This window comes from Manis javanica, chromosome 13, assembly GCF_040802235.1.
Source record: "Manis javanica isolate MJ-LG chromosome 13, MJ_LKY, whole genome shotgun sequence".
Classification (NCBI taxonomy): Eukaryota; Metazoa; Chordata; class Mammalia; order Pholidota; family Manidae; genus Manis; species Manis javanica.
The window spans coordinates 146,463-166,730 of record NC_133168.1 but is presented as its reverse complement, the minus strand read 5'-3'; positions in this window follow the sequence as shown (position 1 = coordinate 166,730).

Here is a 20,268-nt window from a genome sequence, read left to right as displayed (position 1 = left end):
AATTTTTATCTGGCAATTGGTTTTTTTCAAATAAATTTGTGTAGATAAAACCTTAGTGGATTAAATAAAAACCTCAAACAAATCAAAGAAAAGCCAACCAAAACCGCTGGGGCAGGAACTGAGCAGCACGCCACGAGGCCGTCCACTTGGGGGCTGCACTGCCGGCCTCTGAGTTCCTGCAAAGAGGCACCATTAGGCACACCCAGGCCCGGAGAAGGGGCTGCTGCACCGGGAGAATGCTTACGCAGAGACAGCTTTGCCTCTCGGTGTCAGCTCTGTTTCCCTTGCTGTCGTTGGAGATGTCCAAGCTTCAGCCAATTTCTGGTTCTCAACCCGTTTTCTCCTTTCTTAATCCAGCCATGAGGTCATAAAATCTCATCTGGGACAATTGTGATTGGCTGCCATGGAAATAATTACGATACCAGAAAGTTATCTTGCCCCATGAGATCCAAAAGCAAAAGCAGTAATACTCAGATTTTGCAATTCAGTAGTGCCATTCGGCCAGCAATCGCTGGCCAGTGAATATTATGGGTTTGTGGATGGGGAGAACTGCAGCAGTGGGCTCTCCTGCCTTGGGCTCCGTACAGCTCTTGAATTTCATACTGTGGCGAGAGTGTCCAGATGTTTATAGTTCCCATTCTGAGCAGCAGCTAAGGAGCCAAACTTGTGGTCTCCAGGTCTCTGTTTTTGGATGAGGATGGTCAACTTCTCTCAAAGAGTCAGTACTTCAACCGTTCTTAATTATGAGTATTTGATGGAACCTATTTTGATAAAATAAACAAGCAAAAAGCTTGTTTGGAAAGTGCATTAAAACACAGGCGTCCGTATGCAGCTCCAGCCCTGGCCTGGCGGCACCCCGTCCCAGTCACACCTAGATGTGCGCTCCCTTGCTCCTGCCGTCATTGATTTACTAGAAGCAAATGACCCTTAAACTCCAGTGCCCCTCACACGAACAGACCCCCTTCCAAGGCTCTTTGAGGGGCCCTAGCAATGTGTTCATCTAGGCAGACTTTTAAGAGAATCTACACTCAACTTCCTCTTTTGTTGAAGTAGACTTTTGGGATCCTGGTAAGGGAAAGTGAGCTTGTGAATGCATGTGGGTTCAGGTACTCCTGCTCCTGGTTAGGTTATTCCTGGCCCTGCCTGTGCATATGGCTCCCAGGAATACCCTCCTACGGCCTTCTTCTGCTGACCCCACTTGTGGTGAGAGGTAATGATGTGTCCTGTTACTGGGACGAGGCGCTGTTGGCCTTTCTTCACGGAGGGTGCGCAAGATGCAATAATCTACTCTTTCGTTTGTAGGTGAAGTCCTTGTATTCTTCAGGTCACTGGATACTTAACCCTTTTACTGATGTGGTAGGTTCCTGAACCTTCAGAGGGCGTGTCTCCCAGCCTCCAGGGGTGTGTGCAGGTCCATGAGCCTGCAGTGTCCTCATCACTCCTTGCTCATGTGATCAGCCAGCATAATGTTTGTGTGATGGACAAGGGTGCTGTCTAGCCAGTTCAGGGTGTTTTTGGACTGTACCATGATGGAGGAAGGGATCATTAACATAGCCCTCAAGCCAGAGTGTACTCTACGCTGTTCTCTGTTTCTGATTCTCTTTGTGGTCGGGATGGAAAATAGTGCATTTGCCAGGTCAGTGGCTGCACCCCACGTGCACAGGCCCATGTCCATCTGCTCTAGCAAATGAGCCATATCAGCGCAGCACTGCATTTGGGCTGGTTGCATGGAGGCCGTCTGTTGTCATTCTCAGGTTGCAGCTGGTTTGTGTGGGGGCCAGACTGGTGAACTAAGGGGAGATGAGTTGGGGTTCACCAACCCTGCATCCTTTAGGGCTTTCTTCTGTCATCCCCTTAGGAAGCTGAATTGCTTTTGATTTACTAATTTGAACTGGGCTGAGGAGGAGTTTCAGAGGGTTCTACCTGGCTTTCCCCATAGATCACGGAATCAGCATGGGCGCATCTGGTTGTAATTCAGGGACGGCAGAAATGACTGCCAGATGGTCCCTGGGTTCAGTGGGTCCTGTGAGCCAGACCTGGGACAGGCACCTTCATCTGTTACTGGAACCCATATGTCCTCACTCAAAAGGAGGCCATGCTGATGTTCTGTGCTGCCAGTCATCAGTGTCCAGTGAGACCGTGGATTCGATGGTCTCCGAGCGCCAGGGTTTCCTCTCCTGATGGCCACACATCTCCTCGGGAAGGGCCTGGAAGGTGTCACTGGGCACACTTGCTGTGACACCACAGGGCCCTTCAGTCATTAGGTCCCAGGCACACAAAACTTGCCCCTATCTGGACACTGGGCAAGAGACCATGGCTTTTTAATGGGTGACAGCCTCGCAGCCTCCTCATCACCCCTCCTTGATTCCTTCTGATCTCAGATCGAGGAACAGTCTCTCTGGGTGCTCACTAATTTTGCCCTAAGGACGCTGACCCTTAAGAGACAAGAGTGGGATGTTTCTGTAGTCTCAGAGGATTCAGAAGAATCTGAAAACTCAAGATTTTTGAGAGCCGAAATGTCTTCATCCCATATTTCACTTCACTAGATGAGCTACCAGGCCCATTTTAACCCTAAAACATCTTTCACAAGGGACCTTCTAGATGTGATTGTAGCCTTTGAAGGGGCAGCAAGACATAGGCCCTAGCGGAAGACACCAAGGTTTTAAGTGTGCCCTGCTCCTCGCCAGCTGTGGGACCTTGAGCAAGCTACTTAATGTCTCTGAGCCTCAGTTTCTTCACCTGTAAAATGGTCATAACAAAACACCTCCCTCAGAAGGTGCGATGATTGACTATGTGTGAAATGTCTGCGTACATCAGGACCTTTCAGGTAAGCATCTGCTTGCTGACTCATTGACTCCGGAAGACCACGTGCCATGTCAGGCCTGGCACTAACCCTGCTTACTCTGTGCCTGCCTCTGGCTATGTGCCCTGATCACAGCATTCCACACACTCACCGTGGATTCGGGTCTGTCTGCATCCCCACTTCACTTGGTTCCTCAAGGACCCAAGCGGGCTTTGTCACCACTCTGCTCCTGACACCAGGCAGCCGTTGAGTGGATATTCCCGGGAATGCACACGTGAGCTTGCAGTCCAGAAACGGGCCTGTCTGAGGCTAGGTCCTGAAGTGACTTTCTTAGCCAGCCGCAGCCAGGTTCCCTGTCTGGTGTGCACATCTGGGCCCATTTGCGGCCTGCCACTGGCAAACGAACCGCCTTCTCGTGCAGTCTGACCTCCGCTGCTGCTGTCCCCTTCACCTGTCCACCTACATACGGGCCCCTTGTGCTTTCCTCGGCTGCTGAGAACCACTGCTCTGCCTTTCAGGCTATCAGTTCGCTTCTGAAAACCAACGCCTCGGACCTGTTTGCCACTGCTTGGACCCCCATGTTCCTGCACTTGTGCTTCGTCCCCCAGGTGACGACACCAAATCTGTTCCTGTTGTGGTCCTTGTTCTGAGCCCCTGACTGGCTCCTGGCTCGTGCCGCTGAAATGCCCTTGATGGTGCCCACCTCCAAGCCTGGGATTTGACGGGCTCTGCCTTGCCTCCAGGAGCAGAGATGCCATGCCACAGCCGCTCCCCATGCAGTGCTCTCTCTTCAGGGTCCTGCTGGGGCAGCAGATGACGGGCAACCCAAACCCTGAGCAAGCACTGCCAATCAGAGTCAGCACATGAGTGGAAGCCTGTCTGCTACCGCTCAGCTGGATGGTGGCCCTGGTCCATGTGGAGCCACTACTAGATTCCCCTTTGCCTCTCTGGACTCGACCTTTCTCCTGCCTGGTGACAGATGAAACCTCCTACCATTCTTCTTAGTTCTTGGCCCCTACCAGTCATCTGTGGGGCCTGTTGGATGTCAGCTACCAGGTGTCCAGCGAGTCTGGCACAGTCATGCCTATTACTGGCCCAGTAGGACTGTCAGCACCCAATCCCTCGATGACCACCATTGCTGTATGTACACAGACCAGCTTCTCTACCTGAGTGTTGGAAGGAAGCCCAGGGAAGTTGCAGGTCTTTGCTGAAATGTACTACTTTCCTTTCTCTGCTGTTTATAGGGTTATCTTTGGGACAGAGCCAGGTCAGATTGATTCTAAGTGTTTTCCTGGGAATCACTCAGAATTGTCTTCCCAACTAAGCTTGATGGAAAGCCCAACTTTCCTGTGCATTCCTGTGCCTCCCCACCCCCAACCTGCCCAGGAAAACCCTTAGACCATCTCTGTCCTGAGGTCTGTAGTGCTGTTGTGGGTCAGTGACACCATTTAGCCCTGGGGTTGGGGCTGGAACATGTGATGTGAAAGGCAAAAAGCTTCAATACTCTGCCTTCTGTGGAGTAGTTTGTTCAGCCTCTCCTTTTCCCTGTGGGTTCTTTGTCACCAGGTGCCATCCCTGCCCTGGAAAGGCCGACAAGAACTGGTCGGGCACCTGGGGCAGGATGCTGAACTCCAGAGCCTGGGCTTCAAAGAAAATACGCCCTTCCCCTTTCTGCTCTTCCCCAAGGCTGGCCTCCCCGCCCTTCTTGCCTGCGCCACTGGGGGAGGGTCCCCAGGAGGCTGCCCAAAGCTGAGCCTGCCCAGTCTCAAGAATGGCCGCCCTCGACTGTGGGGTTCAAGGGAAAGCCACACGCCTACTGAAATGCTCTGAGACTGGCTGCCTGGGGGCACCACAGACCACACAGTATTTTTAAGAAATAAAAATTAGTTGTCCCTGTTTTAAAATGGACAATTTCATGCAAAATTCCATGTTTCTGCTTTCTTCTGAGAAATAAGATGTCTGTCAGGGTTGGGCCCACGTCATCATGGCACACGCTGACAGAGGAAACAGCTTCTCCTTTAGATGCTGGTAGAGGAGAAGCAGGCTTTGAGTAATATGTTGAGCAAAGGCCAGCCTCTGCCCAGGGAGAGCAGCCCAGGCCAAAGACCGTGCTCAGCACCCACGTCACAGGTTCGTCGGTGCTCGTGAAGCAGTGTCGGCAAACACCTCTGTCGTTTCAACTGCCCACTGTGTTTGGAGAGAATAAGTCATTGTGTCCTCTCTGCAATACAACCTCGTATGCTTAAAGACTCAGGGCTCCCCGTAAATTCTTTCCTTACCCACCAAACACAGGCCTTCTTACTTGTTTTTTCTTGTAAGACTTCTGTCTCAGAAATTCTGTCCTTCTGATTTTCCTCTGAAACTTCTCTGATTGGTCTAGACTGATTCTGAAGGTTGGAACTTGACACAGAATGTGCTCAGGATCCCCTCTGGGATTTCAGCTGCTGGAGGCCAAGTCAAGAGCAATGAGCACGCGCCTGCCCAGCCCGCAGTAAAGCACGTGCATCCTGCCCACCGCTCATGACCTGGTGCCGCAGTGGGTCCTCTGTGCACCTCAAGCCACGGGTTACCCCTGCTTAGCCAGACCAACAGGCCCAGGTGCTATGTGCAAGGAAACTGCTTTGTGAAGTGCGTGTGAAAGCAGTGAGCTCCACCAAAGTGGGATGAGATCAAGATGGCCCAGGAGGGTGACTGCCTCCAGAGCAGCAGGCCTGCTGCTCTTACTGGTGCCAGTCAGCATGAGCTGGGATGGCCTTCCTGAGCGTGGGGCAGGTGGATCCACAGAGGTGTCTCATCCCTCCAGCTGGTCGTTCAGCAGGGTCTCACCCAGCCAGGCAGGACACCTGATTCAGAGGGAGCCTCCCCAGGTAAAGGTCCTGGTGTGGACTGTGACTCTCCGAGGTGGGGCCAGAAGCCCACACTGCCCTCCCGGTGGGAACTTCAGCACCACCTGTCCGGCTGTGCGTCCCGGAGCGGGCCGACTCCTGTCCTCCCAGGGGCACAGCCAGGAGGACGTGGCTTCAGTCTGCCCTACTTCTCCCTCCCGTTTCCCCCTCGTTCCCTCCTCCATTCCACCAGCCCTCAGAACTTTAAGAAAGTGTGGCCTTATGAGGTCAGTGGCCTCCAATGTAGTGGGGACAGTGAAACAGAGTGATGGGTTTGGATTTGAACTCAGTGTGCATGTCAAGAAGTCCCTTCAGGTGACCCCTCCTTTGTAGGGGCCAAATGAGATGGAACCAGATAGAGCTAAGAAATGTGGGTTCGAGAGAAGCCACAGGCTTCCCCCAGTGCTAAGCGATGGTTCAGGCAAGTGACACCAGGGAAATACAAAAGCATAGAACCCTTGTGGGAAGGAAAGACTGCTGAAGGAGGGCCTGGCATTGACTGTGCTGAGGTTAAGAGCAACTCAGACAAATTCAAGAGAAAGAAATTTAAGGGAACTCTGTATGGCAAGAACCCTTCTTCCCACTGTGTGTGACGGGCTCCATTCGCCACAGCCCTCGGCAACAACCCTGCGGACTACTTGCTCATTAGGCCAATGGCCTTGGCCTAGGACGTTTTCTTGCTCTGTTTAGATAACTAAGGCTGGGCTGGTATTCACAGTGGCAGTCGCCCAGGACTGGCATGAGGGCCTGATAAGTGTGCTGCGGCCTGGTACAGATGGAGGGCAGGTGAGGGGTGGGAAAGAACCACAGGGTGCCCACCGTCCTACCCTGGAAGGGTCCCATGGGGACCCTCTGCTAGAGGCTGGATGGCAGCATCTTCTTTAGTGGGTACGCTCTTCATCCGGACCACTTCCCTGTGTGACACTCAAAAACCATATCACTCATTCCTCATTGTACAGGTTTCTACACATTATGTCCTTGACACTGTCAAGGTAAGCAAGATTACTAGGCAGGGTTTCAGGGTTAGGCAGGCACAAGGAATGACGGCATTTAAGATTCAGCAGTCAGTGTTACTGTCCCTCACAGAAGTGGCCTGTTCAGCAGGGATGGAGCCGGCATGCTGGGGTCCCCAAGTCTGCATGTCTGTGTGGCTGCTCCTCCAGAGGCCACGCATGGCCGGGAGAGTGTGGAGCCAGCAGCGGCTCCCCTCCTCTTCCACACATTCACTAGTCAGTCCTCTGTTATTCTAATTAGCAGCATGCACTGTTCTCTTCCAGCTTCTCCTCTGTTTCCAAGTGACCAAAAAGATTCAGGGGGTCAAAGGTCACTATCTTTGGGAAAGGAGTAGACCTCTATCCTCAAGTTCTACAAAAATGTAAGTATCATACTGTGTTTTGACATAGTTACACCGAGGACCCACTGACATGGGGAAGAAGACAGTGTCCCAGGTTTGGGGAAACATCCTTATTTTAAATCATTCAGACATGTATGTATTCAATAGGTTTGGACGCCTACTGTGCCACCAGACCTTAATTAAATCTGATTTAACCTTCTCCCTCGTCAAGTTTTTTTGTGATGACTCAATGCTGCCCACCTGATCCTTCCTCCCACTCACACCAGCGTCCGTGACAAACTGTTTGTCCTCATCACACCACACCCGCTGTGGTGAGCGTGCCACAGATCTTCAGCCAATATTTGGCTCCTTGGTCCCTCTGGGAAGCCACAGTCCTTAGCTGCCTCAAGAAGGATTATCCTGAGCTGCTTGGTGCAACAGAAAAGGGAAATTTTGAGAAACAGGAATCTAGGGCAGTTTCTGCTTTGAATTTGGGACTGAAGCTAACACAAAGGCTGCCAGAGATCTGGAACCACTTGTGGGCTGGAAGCTGTTGGTGAAAGCACGAAGGTGCACGCTTCCTTTTCCTTCAGGCCAACTTGTGCATCCTGAAAATGGCCCCTCATCCTAAGCCTACACTTCATGCGCTGGGCCTGCACTGGGCTAGTGTCCTTTTGCTGGGCCATCCTCTCCTAGAATTCATTACCATCCTGCACTCTGTCCTCATAGATGACCTGAAGTCTCACCAACGTCAAAGTCATCTTCCTCCAAAGTATTTATTAAGTGACTCTTCGCGTGCTGGGCAGGTGAAGCACCGACCAGGTTCAGGAAGTGAGGGCCATGTCCAGCGGGGCGTCCCCCTGTAGCGAACACCTCCACGGAGGGATGTCCGAGACTTTCAGTCGGTTATAAACACTTCCTTCCCTTTACTCTTTCTTGTGCATATTTTTCTGAGAAGGAGAACAATAGGAGCGATGCACTGGGTGTGGATGATGAAGAAAAAAGGAATTATTAAAGTGTACTTTAAAAATTATGAGATCAATAAAATGCTGCCTTGTAGGTTTTCATTAAAGAAAAAGCCATGAAAAAGTTGTGGTTTAGGGAATTTTCAGGGCACGTCACATATAGCAGGGGGGCTATGATGTTGTGAAGCCCTTATTTCAGGTGTGTGTGTGTGTGTTGAGATGTGAGGTAAATAGTTTTCTTCCTCAGAGTCACAGTTGCCCTATGGGTCTGGTGCTACACCAGGACAAAGCTGGCTGGAGTGGTCAGTGGTTAGGTCCAGATTTACTGTCTTGGCGCTCCACTTTCTCTGTGACCTCATAGCTCCATCGTGTCACCTGCTTCTATTTCCAAAGGGAGGGACCATATCTGACTGACTAGCTTGGGAAGATTTCAGGGTATGTTCACAAGGGGCTCATATGGAGGCTGTTTCGTTAGGTCAACTGTGAAGTGCGTGAAGTGCAGCTAATAGATAACCTACTGTGTGAATTAGGCTATGTGGCTCTGGCATTTTTGATTTAACAAATATATGTCTGATGTAAATTTTTAAAGTGGCACACAGGAAAACTTGTTTTGAAGTGAAAGAGAACAAAGTCCTTCCCCCACACGTCTCTGTGGCTCGACAAGCTTCGGTTTAAGCGTTGGCTTTAACTTTGTTTTCATTTCCAGTGGGTGTGCTTTGAGCTGGCACACAGATTCAGTGTGTGAATGGCGTGGGAGTTGAAAAGTTGCATTGCTATTTCTCTTCTCAAAATTAACAGTGGAATCCTTATGAGATCTGTGTAGGCTCGGGAATGTGCCACACACGGTTCTCTAACCGAATGATTAGGGAGTTCTCCATAATAAAATAGTCTCATTCTTGCCAAGATTGGTGCCCCTCCTCTGCAGCCTCCCCTGAAAGGCAGCTGACTGACACTTGCTCTGGAGGCTTCTTTAAGTCTTAGAGTCTGACATTGATTAGAATGTACACCCTGGTCACTAGGGCCTGTCAGGCGAGGTTAGATGTGTCTACCTGCTCTGAAGACCTTTGGCTTCCTGGCTTTTCTAAATTTACCATGGACACCTCATATGTGTACACACACTCCTAGTAAAGGCCAGTCCCCTGTGGCCCAAAGCCGGCTTCATAAGGGAGAGCTTTCTACACAAATGTGAGCATGGGAGCTTGTTAGGCATGCAGCACCTCAGGCACTACCAGGATCTCCAGGTGATTCATGCACATGTTAAAGCCAGAGAAGCACTGGGGCAGACACCTGAGGGCATCACATGGGTGGTCAGTGTACACAGTAGAGAAAAATTCTGGTTTTGGCTTTTGACAAAAAGCTATTCTTGGGACAGGTGAGTGGGCATGAAGGTAGGCTCTGTGCCCTGTTGTGGTTTAAAACCTTTCCAAAAAATCCATCAACTAGGAATTTGTAGTTCTAAAATAGTTATAAAGCCATTTTATACCAGTATATTAGGGATATACCAGTTACATATTTAAAGCACCCCTCTCGAGTTCGTATAGCCACGGTTGACCTTTTACTTTCTTACTGTCCCCAAAGCCAGCATGCCTCCAGTGGGTGGAAATGAGGTTCCACCCACTCCGTCCTCTCACTTCCTGTGCTATCCCTATACTCCAAACTATCACAGCTTCTGATTGTAACAGTTCTCACATGACTTCTTGTTTCCAAAATATTTCCTCAAACACATCTTGCAAATTTCTTCAACTGTACAGAATCTCCTCGGATGGCATTTATCAGGCTCCTTCCCTGCTCTGTCAGTAACAGTTATTCCATTAACCCTCTCCTTGGATGCCAAAGCTTCGGGGATGGACTGAAGTCATGGTGTACGCCCAACACCTCAGATGACTGAAAGATGATGTGTCTATGAAATTGTGTTGGGCGACTCAACGTACAGCTGTAAGTGATGGTGATGGTGCTCATGAAGATGCACGAGAAGTATTTCAAATTCTGGGTTATAAAAATGAGAATGGAGAAAAGCATTTGTATGTGGCATGAGCTCATTTTGACAGGGCACTCGCATGAGGCTCAGACCTGCGCTGCCCAGATCGCCTGGAAGGAAGGAGGGGCTGCCAGCTGTCAGCACCACCGAGGCCTCCCTCAGCTGCAGGCGGCTCCCAGACCAAGGTCCCACCATTGGGGCAGCCCATACTCAGGGACCAAGTGAGGTAGAAAGGCCAGGTCTGCCACTTCCATTACGCGGGGGGTGAGTCCTACGGGAGGCCCTGCCCTGCCCCTGCCTCCCACAGGCATTGATCTCTAATAAACATTTTGCTCCCCAACTCCCTCTCAGCACCTCCTTCAGAGAACTCACCGTGACAGTCAGGGTGCTACACTAAGCAATAGTACAGGAAGACATTGACCTGTTCATTCATATCCTTATGAGGTTATGCATTCAGGTTGTCTATTAAAATTTTTTTAAAAGTCATCTCATTAAGAAAATTGGGCATCATGTTATAAGCAAGACCTTTCATTGGTATACATTCAGTATTCCCATGACTGCTGTGTTTGGGCCCATTGCTGTCCCTCACGCCTCCCCCACCCTAGGCTTCCCTGTTTCCAGATTCTGCCTCGTGCTGTTCCCTCCACTATAAATGTTCTTCCTTCTGTTCTCCTGTATATTAAATCTTGTTCATTCTTCAAGGTCTTCAAGGAAGGTACCTCTCCCTTCAGAAAGACCTCCTTGCCTTAAGTAGTCCTCTTGCATTTTCCTTAATTTTTAGGATTAAATTAGATTTTATTGTACCTAACAATATGATTCAGTTAATCACAGCTCTTCTCTAATTGTTCATGTGAGTCAGATACCAAATCTTACCTCCCAGTACCTTACAGAGCACAGAGCATAAGGTAGTTACGTGTAAAAACACTAGTCAACTGAGTAAATATGCATGTGATAGCATCAGTTTTGAAAATATTAGTACAGTTGTCCAGAAAAGTTTAAAATTTAAATTATACCCTGGAGCAGTAGGTTCCAAAGCCTGCTTCCTGGATATGTTCTTAAAAAAGTTTTCGTGGCCAAATTCATTTGGAAGGTGTTGCCTGCAGTATCTTCCCATTGGGGACGTGCACACTGCCTATTAAATATTAAGTGATCTGAGAAGTCCTAAAGAAAATAAATCTGTTGGATTTAATTTAACTCAAACTACTTTAACGAAAAATTTTTCAATTATTTTTCCCTTTACAATAGCATCTATTGGCCTCCCTGTGGAATCTGTGCTGTTCAGAGCTTACTCTGCGAGCCATACCCTGGCAGATAGCCGAGCTGGTGTCAAGTCTGAGAGCACAGTTAGGCCTGGGTGCCAGAGAGATGGACTCGCCTGCAAATGAGCTGATGACGGGGCTTCCCAGCTCCGCGGTGCGGCGCACAGATCCCCGCAGGTGGAGGGCAGGACTGCTCCAAGCACAGAGGCCAGAGGAGGAGCGGCCAGAGGGGGAGCTGGAAGTTAGTACCAATGACCGCGTAACGGCTTGTTTTGCACAGATGGCTCAGTTCTGGCTGCACGTTGGAACCAGCTGGCAGCTTTAAGATCCTGGTGCCCGGGTTTCACCCCTGGAGATACTGATGTCATTGCTTGGAGGCGAGTCTTAGACCTGGGGGACTTTGTGCTCCCCCAAGTGAATCTAATTGTAGCCAAAGCTGAGAGCCATTGCTGTGGGGGAAAGGCAAAGTTTAGAATAATTTTTCTTCTATATTCTGGGTTTCCTGTATTGAGTGTATCTGCTGTACCAGAAATTGTGCTGGGATGTTGTCAGCCGCTGTTGTGGAAATAACTGCCCTTGTTGCTAACCTTGGTGCCTGAGTCCCTGAACCCCACGGGCTATGAGGACCCTGGCCCTGGCCCCACCCAAAGCTGCTTAGAAACACAGAATTTCTAATTCTGACTCATGATCACCTTGCTACTTGGATGCGTCTGAGCAGCACCAACTAGCCAGAGTTGCCCTCAGCTGTATATTAGAAGGTGAAATTATAGTATATTACTTCATCAATAGAGAATACTAATTTATTAATCTAAATGATAAGAGAATTATTTCAGATGTTCTGGCACATCCATTTAAAATAGATGATAATTTGATTTGTGTGTAAATTCAGCTATTCTTAAGACAACCTACTGTCTTCCCTCCAGAATACAGTGTCAGCCCCAGATTGGATACTGGTCACTTTGGAAGCCGTGCAGCATGTGTGGCACCTGCAGGTCCTTCTGACCTCTTCCATTATAGGTTGTGCCATTGTGTGATAAGCAGGTCAAACGTGGGCAAGCGGCAGTCCAAGCACCATAGGATTGTGCAAGAATTGGTAGAAAAGCATTCGCCTTAGGGATCTGAACAGAAATACTGGTTGATGATGATGCAGCAAGAGCCAGGGAGCTGTGCTTGTTTCTAGCCCCCTAATTATACTTGGGGGTGAAAGGAAAGCACAAAGTTCTTGGTTACAAACTGAAGACCCCCTTCTGGCTAGCTTATGCAGAGAAAGAATTCCCTGGCAACACATTAAACAGCTAAGAGAATTGACAGGAAAGTTGCAGAATGAGGCGTGGAAAATGGGAGGCTGTGCTCAGGGAGCCGGTGAGGGTGAGGCTGTAGGAACAGTCGGGCCAGCACGTCGCCGTTGGTGCTGCACCTCCACAGCCAGACTCTAGATATCAGCACCATTGTCACCAGAATGACAAAGGGTCATGTCTGTGTCACTCCTTTCAGAGTTGCAGCGTCAATTAGCCCAGTCCAGGTCATGAATCCACGCAGTGGCTACCAAGGGGTGCAAGAATGTATCCTTTGGCAACTTCCAGTTCTGAAGTAGGAGGTAGGGTCCTATGTTTATTCTGGAAGGCTATTTCCAAATTTAAGAGGGTATGCACTCTTGGCAGCCAAAAATACGGCAAATGTCCACCAAAGAAAGGTCGTGTCTATCCGAGTTTGCCTGTTCCATGCCCCTTGCCTGTGTTGAGTCTGAGAAAGTTCAGGGACTCATGACCTTCTGCATAAGGAACAAGACTAGCCAGACTTCCAAAAAATGTCGATGGGTTAGGACTCTGCTGGATACAGTTGCCAGAAACTCAACCCAAATTAGCTTAAGCAAAACAGAGATATTGTCTTAAGGATATGGGGAGCACATCTCAGAACCAAGAGCAGATAATTGCTTAGGTTTTGGCAATGACATATATCCAGCAACTCAAATGTTGTCAGCACTCTGATATTATTACATTAGATGCATTATTAAAATTAATAGAAACATTTGTGGAGCACTAATTAGGTCCTCACATTAATTTTTTTACGACTATGAAATCCGAACTAAATCATTCCCATTTTCAGAGGAAGAAGCCTCAAGAATTTAGGGCACGTGGCCAATGTTACACAGCAGTCAGAGAGCATGTGTGGCCCGCACCTCTGGTGGTGGCCTCCACCACGCCACATTCTTGTGCCTCGGCACAGACCACCATTCTCTGTCCCTCAGTTCTGCAGACCCCAAGTTTCACACCTTCTGTCCATCAGCCTGGGGAGAGATCACACCTTCCTGTGTCCCAAGTCAGTCTCTCGAGGAAATGACTGTGATGGATCAGTTGCTCTGCCATAACCACACAGATAGGAAGGGTTAAGATGGGGAGAGCTTCCAGGCAGGCAATGGTTTCCTGAAAATAAGGGTTGCTGGTGGCCAAACAATTGTCAGCTATGAATCTGTGTTTCCTTCTGCATGACTTTTCATTTTTGCCTAACTTTCCAGCAACTTAGAAATAAACTTAATTTTCAAAGGCAATGATTAAATCATTCCATGTGTCTAGGAACATCTATTTCTCTGCTCTCTTTTACAGAACTCTTTTTCTCTCATTATTATTTTTTTAATCATTAGAAAACCTCAGTTTCCCTGTTTAATGCTATGCTTAATTTTTGGTAAGCCATTTTAGAAACTTTATGGAAGTAGATAAGGTATAAATCACAGATTAAAAGAGAAAAAGACTACAGAGTTGCGTTGTGCAACATGGTAGCCCCAAGCAACATTGACTATTTAAATTTAAATTTAAATTTAACTAATTAAATTAAATATAAAATTCAGTTTCTCAGCTGCACTAGCCATATTGCAAGCACCTGACTGTGAGCACAGTACAGCTCTATCTGTAGAATATTTCCATCATTGCAGACATCATCCCAGGCACTGTCATCGCAGAGGGCTCCAACGACGGGGTGGGCTCCCTGCGGACAGTGAGCTCCCCAGAGGAAGGGGCTGGCCGACCCACCGTGACCACTGCCCCCAGGAGCTGTGAGCTGTCTCTTCGGCACAGCAGTGCTTCCTGTTGATCTCTTCCTGACTTGCTTCCATGTTTGTTTTCTCAAAGGCAACATTTGCACCAAATAAACTTGAGTTATTTCTTTTTTATAGCAGAAAAGGTGCTCCAGTATAATAGAAAGTTCTTGGGTTGGAGGGACATTTATTGCTGATACTGAAAATATAATGCACTTGCTCAATTAAAGGTGGTACTGAAGGAATGTATGAGCTGGAAAGGCCAGTTAACAAAATGAAATGTTTAGATGTGGAAATGCTTCAAGAGCCCAACAGCAGAGTCCCCATGTTCTGCTCGGTGGGGAAATTCCCATAACTGTCCAGAAAGGACAGAATATTCTTGATTGAAGCTGCTTTGAATCTCTAACATTACTTTGTCTCCATCAGAACAAAGCTCATTTCCATGTCGTACCAATCTACAAACTGTTCCTAGGAACCCTTGGTTCTAAAGGGGGTCATGATCCTGTGTGAAAGGGTGTATTGCTATTACTTTACAGTAAATTCTACCCTAGAGAGGGGAGGGTAAGAGGCATGTCTTTGGAGGAAACCAGGTGGTGAGGGGTTCCCCACTCCCAATACCAATCAAAGGTCTTGTGAGAACGGAGCTGCTCCCCATTCCTCAGGTGGCGTGAGGAGATGGCAAGACATCCATAGGGGGGATTCAAGTCAGAGAGGACCTCCCAGCCCACCAGTGGTCCTTATGCCTCAAGCGTGGTACATAAATAATCTTCAGATCTGAAGGAACACGGGGGCTGGGACAATGTGGCCCACGGGCTGCAGGAACCTGGAACCCTTACACATACCCGGATGGAGCAGCTGCCTAATAATGATTATGATTCAATTGCCCAACAGCTCATTGAAAAGGGGAGTTGGAGTCAAATTCACATTGATTTAAGGGATTCTAGAAATATGTGTTATTTCTTGTGCACCTGAGTTTCAGAACTAAAATCCTTGCTCACTGCAGTTGGGTATACTAAGTTCGGACATGAAATCTGAGGGACCAGTAAGGGCAGTGTCTGTGACTGGCACTGTGTGACAGGACACAAGTGGTATTCCAGCAGCCAGCGGCCAGGGACTGGAAAGTTGCTTTCCACTCTGAAATTTTCACATGCAACTCACTTTTGGGAATTGTCTGTGGATGAGCCTCATTAAGTACCGGTCCCTTCGGAGGTGAGAGTAAGCTCAGTGTTGTTCTACCAGGTCTAAAATTTAGGAAAGCATGTGATGTAGGAATTTATTCAATTACATTACATGTGGATTTGGCTAAGGGGTGGGTTAGTGTATATTTTAATTGGGCTTTTGAAATATGATTACTGCTTTTCTCAATTTAAGTAGAAGCTTTCTTAATTGACCTCCATGTACTGATTGGCCTGATTAACTAACTCTCCATATTCTTCAGTGTTGAATAAACTGGCTATAATGGACTAAATGTTTGTGTCCCTTCAAAATTCTTGTTAAAATCCTAACCCCAAGTGTGATGGTCTTGAGAGGTGGGGCCTTTTGGAGGTGAGGTCAGGAGGGTGGAGCCCTTCTGAATGGGATTAGTGAGAGCTCTCAGCCCCTTCCACCATGTGAGACTACATAGAGAAGATAGTTGTCTGTGAACCAGGAAGGGCATCCTCACCAGAACCCAGCCATACCCTGATGTCATGCTGGCACAGTTCTCAAAACTATGAGAAATACATTTCAGTTGCTTTATAAGCCACCCAGTCTATGGTATTCAGTTACAGTGGCCCCAAGCTAAGACAGCAATACCCACAGCCCCCCTGGGGGCTGATGGCTGCTGTGACAGACTACTGTTCAGTAGGCCTACAGTTATGTTGTTTACATCTTTCCTAACCTGTTCACTCCATCTGATTGTACTCCAGTGTTTAAACACACACCAAATATTATTAAACCCACTGATACAAGAATACACAAAGAAAGAGGGATATGTTACCACTGAAACTTAAGCTTAATGCATTAGACTCAAAGGAGGAAAGTTGTTTTAAAAAGTGTTGTTAAATTATACTTTATGGTTATCAGCACAATACCTAGGATTTTGGAGTTAGGATGCTTTGAATTATCTTTAAAGCCTCATTTCACTAACAAAACTCAAATGAGAAATATAGAGGATGCATTATATATGTGGTGTGCAAAGAAAGGAGATTGGGCAGCACTCTAGCCAGCAAATCCAAATTCAAAGTACAGGACTGGTGACTGCATATGTATTTCAGCCTCCCCGGAACATTAAACAGCTTTCGTATTTGCCCGTTAATTCCTCTCCTCCTGATGGCTTGTCGCCCTCCATCCGTCAGCAGGGAGGGGTGACCCCTGGCCCCGCCTCGACCACGCCCCCGTCCGGGCTCCGCTCCCAGAGCTTCCGTTCTCAGAACGGGTGGACTTCCGGTTACTGCCCGGCCGCATCTGTGTCACGAAGTCACTACCCCTGAGGGAATTTCGTCCACTTCCGTAAGAACGTTTTATAATTGGGCGGTGAAACCCGCCACCCCACCCCACACATTACCGTCTTTTAGTTACACTCGGTGACACACGTATTTTAAAACAGGCGCTTTGAGAGGCAGTGGCTTTCACAAAGGGACAACGTGAAATACAATGATTCGGACTGACTTCAGGTCCTATCTTCCCCTGAATGAACAAAGCAACGTGCGAAACTGCGAGCGGCCCCACTTCCGGGGTGGAATGGAACATCATCTTGATGCGGCTGCGCGGCCCCACCTCCCGCTCCCCTCCCGGCTCTACGTATGCGCGGCCGAGCTGCACGCCCTGCCGCCGGCACGCGCTCCCGAGGGCTGCGAGGCTGGTATGTGGGGCTTGTTGCGCCATCTGGTGTCCATAGGTGTTCATTGCAGGTTGGGTCTGGAAAGTCGGAAGCTGCCCACCTACATTGTGCACGGAACAACGCTGAACTTCAAAAGTAGATTGATCTTAAAAGGAAAAGAAAAATTATCAGTGTAGTGTTTATTCATTAGCCTGTAGGATGAGTACCTTTATAATTAGAACCTCCAAGTGCCAATCTGTAAAATTCGTACAGATTACCAAACACCTGCCACTCATTCTGTGGTGCCAAGGGTGTATTGCAGGCTTCACCTTCACACGGCCACAGTCTTGCAGGGAAAACCCATACAAACATTTGTCCAATTAAATTTGGATTTCAGATTAACAATGAATGACTTCTTAGTATAAGCATGTCCCACATATACTAAAAAATTTAACGGCATCCTATCATTCTTAGCATCTTTTGTTAGACATTTGGCAGCCCTACATGGAAGCAGATACAATGTGGATTTTACATGGCCCAGGGATGGTGTGCAAAGGGCCTAAGGACCTCTGCTCTGTGGTGCTGGTTAGCAAGGCCTCTCGGGAAAGCCTTGTCACATGAACGGACCCAGCGGAGTAGAGCAGCACCCACACAAGTAAGAAGCTGGGGGAATGCCCAGCGCAGATGTTCTGTGCTGCTACAGCACAAAGGTGAGCTGTGGAAAGGGCCAGGGGCAGGTCGCCGCTTCAGGAGGGCCTCTGCCTAGTTACCCAGGGTGGATTTCATCCCATGTGAAAGGGAGTGAAAGAAAGGTTCTGTGCATTATGCCTGTGAGCTCCACTCACATTTGGAAATAGGAAAACAGTTCATCCTCCTCTCCCTACTTCTCGATGGCCATCCTCAGTGCCTGTGCCTGATTAATTCAGCCCTTTTTCCCACACAGACTAGCAGGGCCAAATGAAAAAGCAAATTAGATGACTCTGAGGTATTTGGCCTTGCTTTCGTTGTGCTATAGCCTGACTTTTTGATGCCCTGGGAATGAGAGTATGTGATTCTCTTCAAGGAGACTCTGCTGTGAGGGCCACACAGATGGCAGGGCCAGATATTTACACTTGCCAGGGGCGCTCGCTCTTGGATCTGCTTCACTAAAGCTGGGCGGAAGGCCAAGCAGAGCCTGCGTCTCCCCTGGCCCTCTCCCCTGGGTGAGGGACTGGCAGTGCCTTAGTGCACAAGGCAGCACCTCCAAGGGGCCCAGGAGTCAGTAGGGGAGGCAGGTCAGTGGAGGGAGGAGAGAGACCACACCTGCTCTCTCACAAAAATCATGTGGAGATCTTTGAGGCCAGAACCTTGTAAAAAAATTGGGGTGCGTTTAACAGAGGACATATAGGAAAAAGGTAAGTGGATATTGCAATAATTAGTAAGAGTTAGAAATGGGCCTAAAAGGATGCAGTGGATAAATGTGTGCAGATTTAAAGGCAGGCGTGGCAGAATTATAAGCAGGCCTGGCTGTGGTAGGTATAGGGTGACGTTAAAAGGGGTCCCGTTAAATAACCAACGAGTTCTTTTGAACACCTGTCATATGACTGTCCCTCAGCACTGCTGGGTCTGCCATGGTAACCCGGCTGGAAGAGTCACGGAATCGTTAGAGGTCTAGTAGCAGGCCCACTGGAAGTGGACAGGGAGCCAGAGGAGGTGTCACAGAGGTTCCCAAACTGCTTTTGGTTTTGAGGCCTGTGAATTTTCAGGGGAGAGAACACAAGGCGAATGGCAATTTTGTGAGATTTACAATACTTTTAGTGGGTATGAATGACTCCATAAGTTATGTAATAGAGTGTAGGAAATGTCCATTTCTTCATTCTCCTCAAAGTAAAATTAGATTAAATTAAATTGGTTATATTTTAGTGAAAATTCAATTAAACCTGGGTCTGAATCCTGCGCCCTCATTCGCATCTGGAGGTAGATTTATTCTCAGTGATCACCAATTTGCTCCTCCCCACACCCAGTGCCAGCGCACACGCCACCCTCAGACGTGAAACAACAGTCAGGAAGCCTGGCTGGTGCCCAGAAAAGAGGCCCGGCTTCTGGTCCTCACTTCCAGAACTTTCTGCCCACTCCTGATTGGTCTGGATCTGCTGAGGCACAGAGTTCTGCAGGGAACTCAGCGATGCGGAGCCCTGGCACTGTGAGTCTCCGGGGGGCACCGTGGGACACGAGTCCCTCTGGGCCTTGCCACTGACACGGAAAGGCCTGAGAGCCCGGCCCTCGCTCAGCCTATGGCCTTTACTCCCTCCTCTTCTACACTGCCTCAAACTAACTCCCCTCTCTCCTCTCCACTGAGATCAAATTTCCTTAAAAGACAAGCTAAAACATTCCAGCAGCTTCCGTTTTCTGCCTGGAGGATGCATCAGAGGGAAATATAAAAGGCCTCACTAACGCCTTGGGATTGGAGATGGGAGCAGGAGGAAGAAAAATGTTGAGAACTCGACACAGATTAATCTCTCGATACACCATCCTGCTAGAGATCGTTATGTGATTTATGGGCCGTTCGGAGTGTAGCGGAGCATAGGGATTAGATGCTTGGAATCAGGATTGTACCGCTTGCTATCCATGTGGCCTTGTCTGGGTTTTCTCATAAGTAAAACAAAGATGGCCGTCCTGCTGTGCTGCTCGGGGATCAAATGAGTCCATGTGCACACAGCACGCAGCACCATGAAGAGGCAGCTTGAGTGCTCATTCTTAGCTGTTACCACATTACTAGTTTCACAGGTGCAAACACCGACCCACCCTCACAGCACACCAGCAAGGGCTGTCTTCTCAAAGCTAAAAAGAGATCCCTCTCCAACAAGAGAGGGGAAAGAGGAATGGGGAAAGGAAGTCTCGCCTATGCTAAGCTCACTGACAAATGGTGGGGTGGGATGCTCGCTTGCCTTGATGGCTGAGCCTCCCCAGGGAAGGGAGTATTCTAGCTGTGATGGTGCTCCTGGTAGAAAGCGTTCAGGAATCCCCAGGAAGGGCTGTGGGCTCTTTGCACATGGAGCCTGTCACCATCAGCAGCATGCATTTGCTGGTGGACAGGGCACTACATCCCAAGTCTTCCTCAACTCTTCAGCTGGCTTCATCTCTCAACTCTAAGTGTCACCTCCTCAGAGATGTCCTCTCTACCCCACAATCTAGATTAGCTCCTACCTGTCAGACTTTCTTGTTCTTTATTATT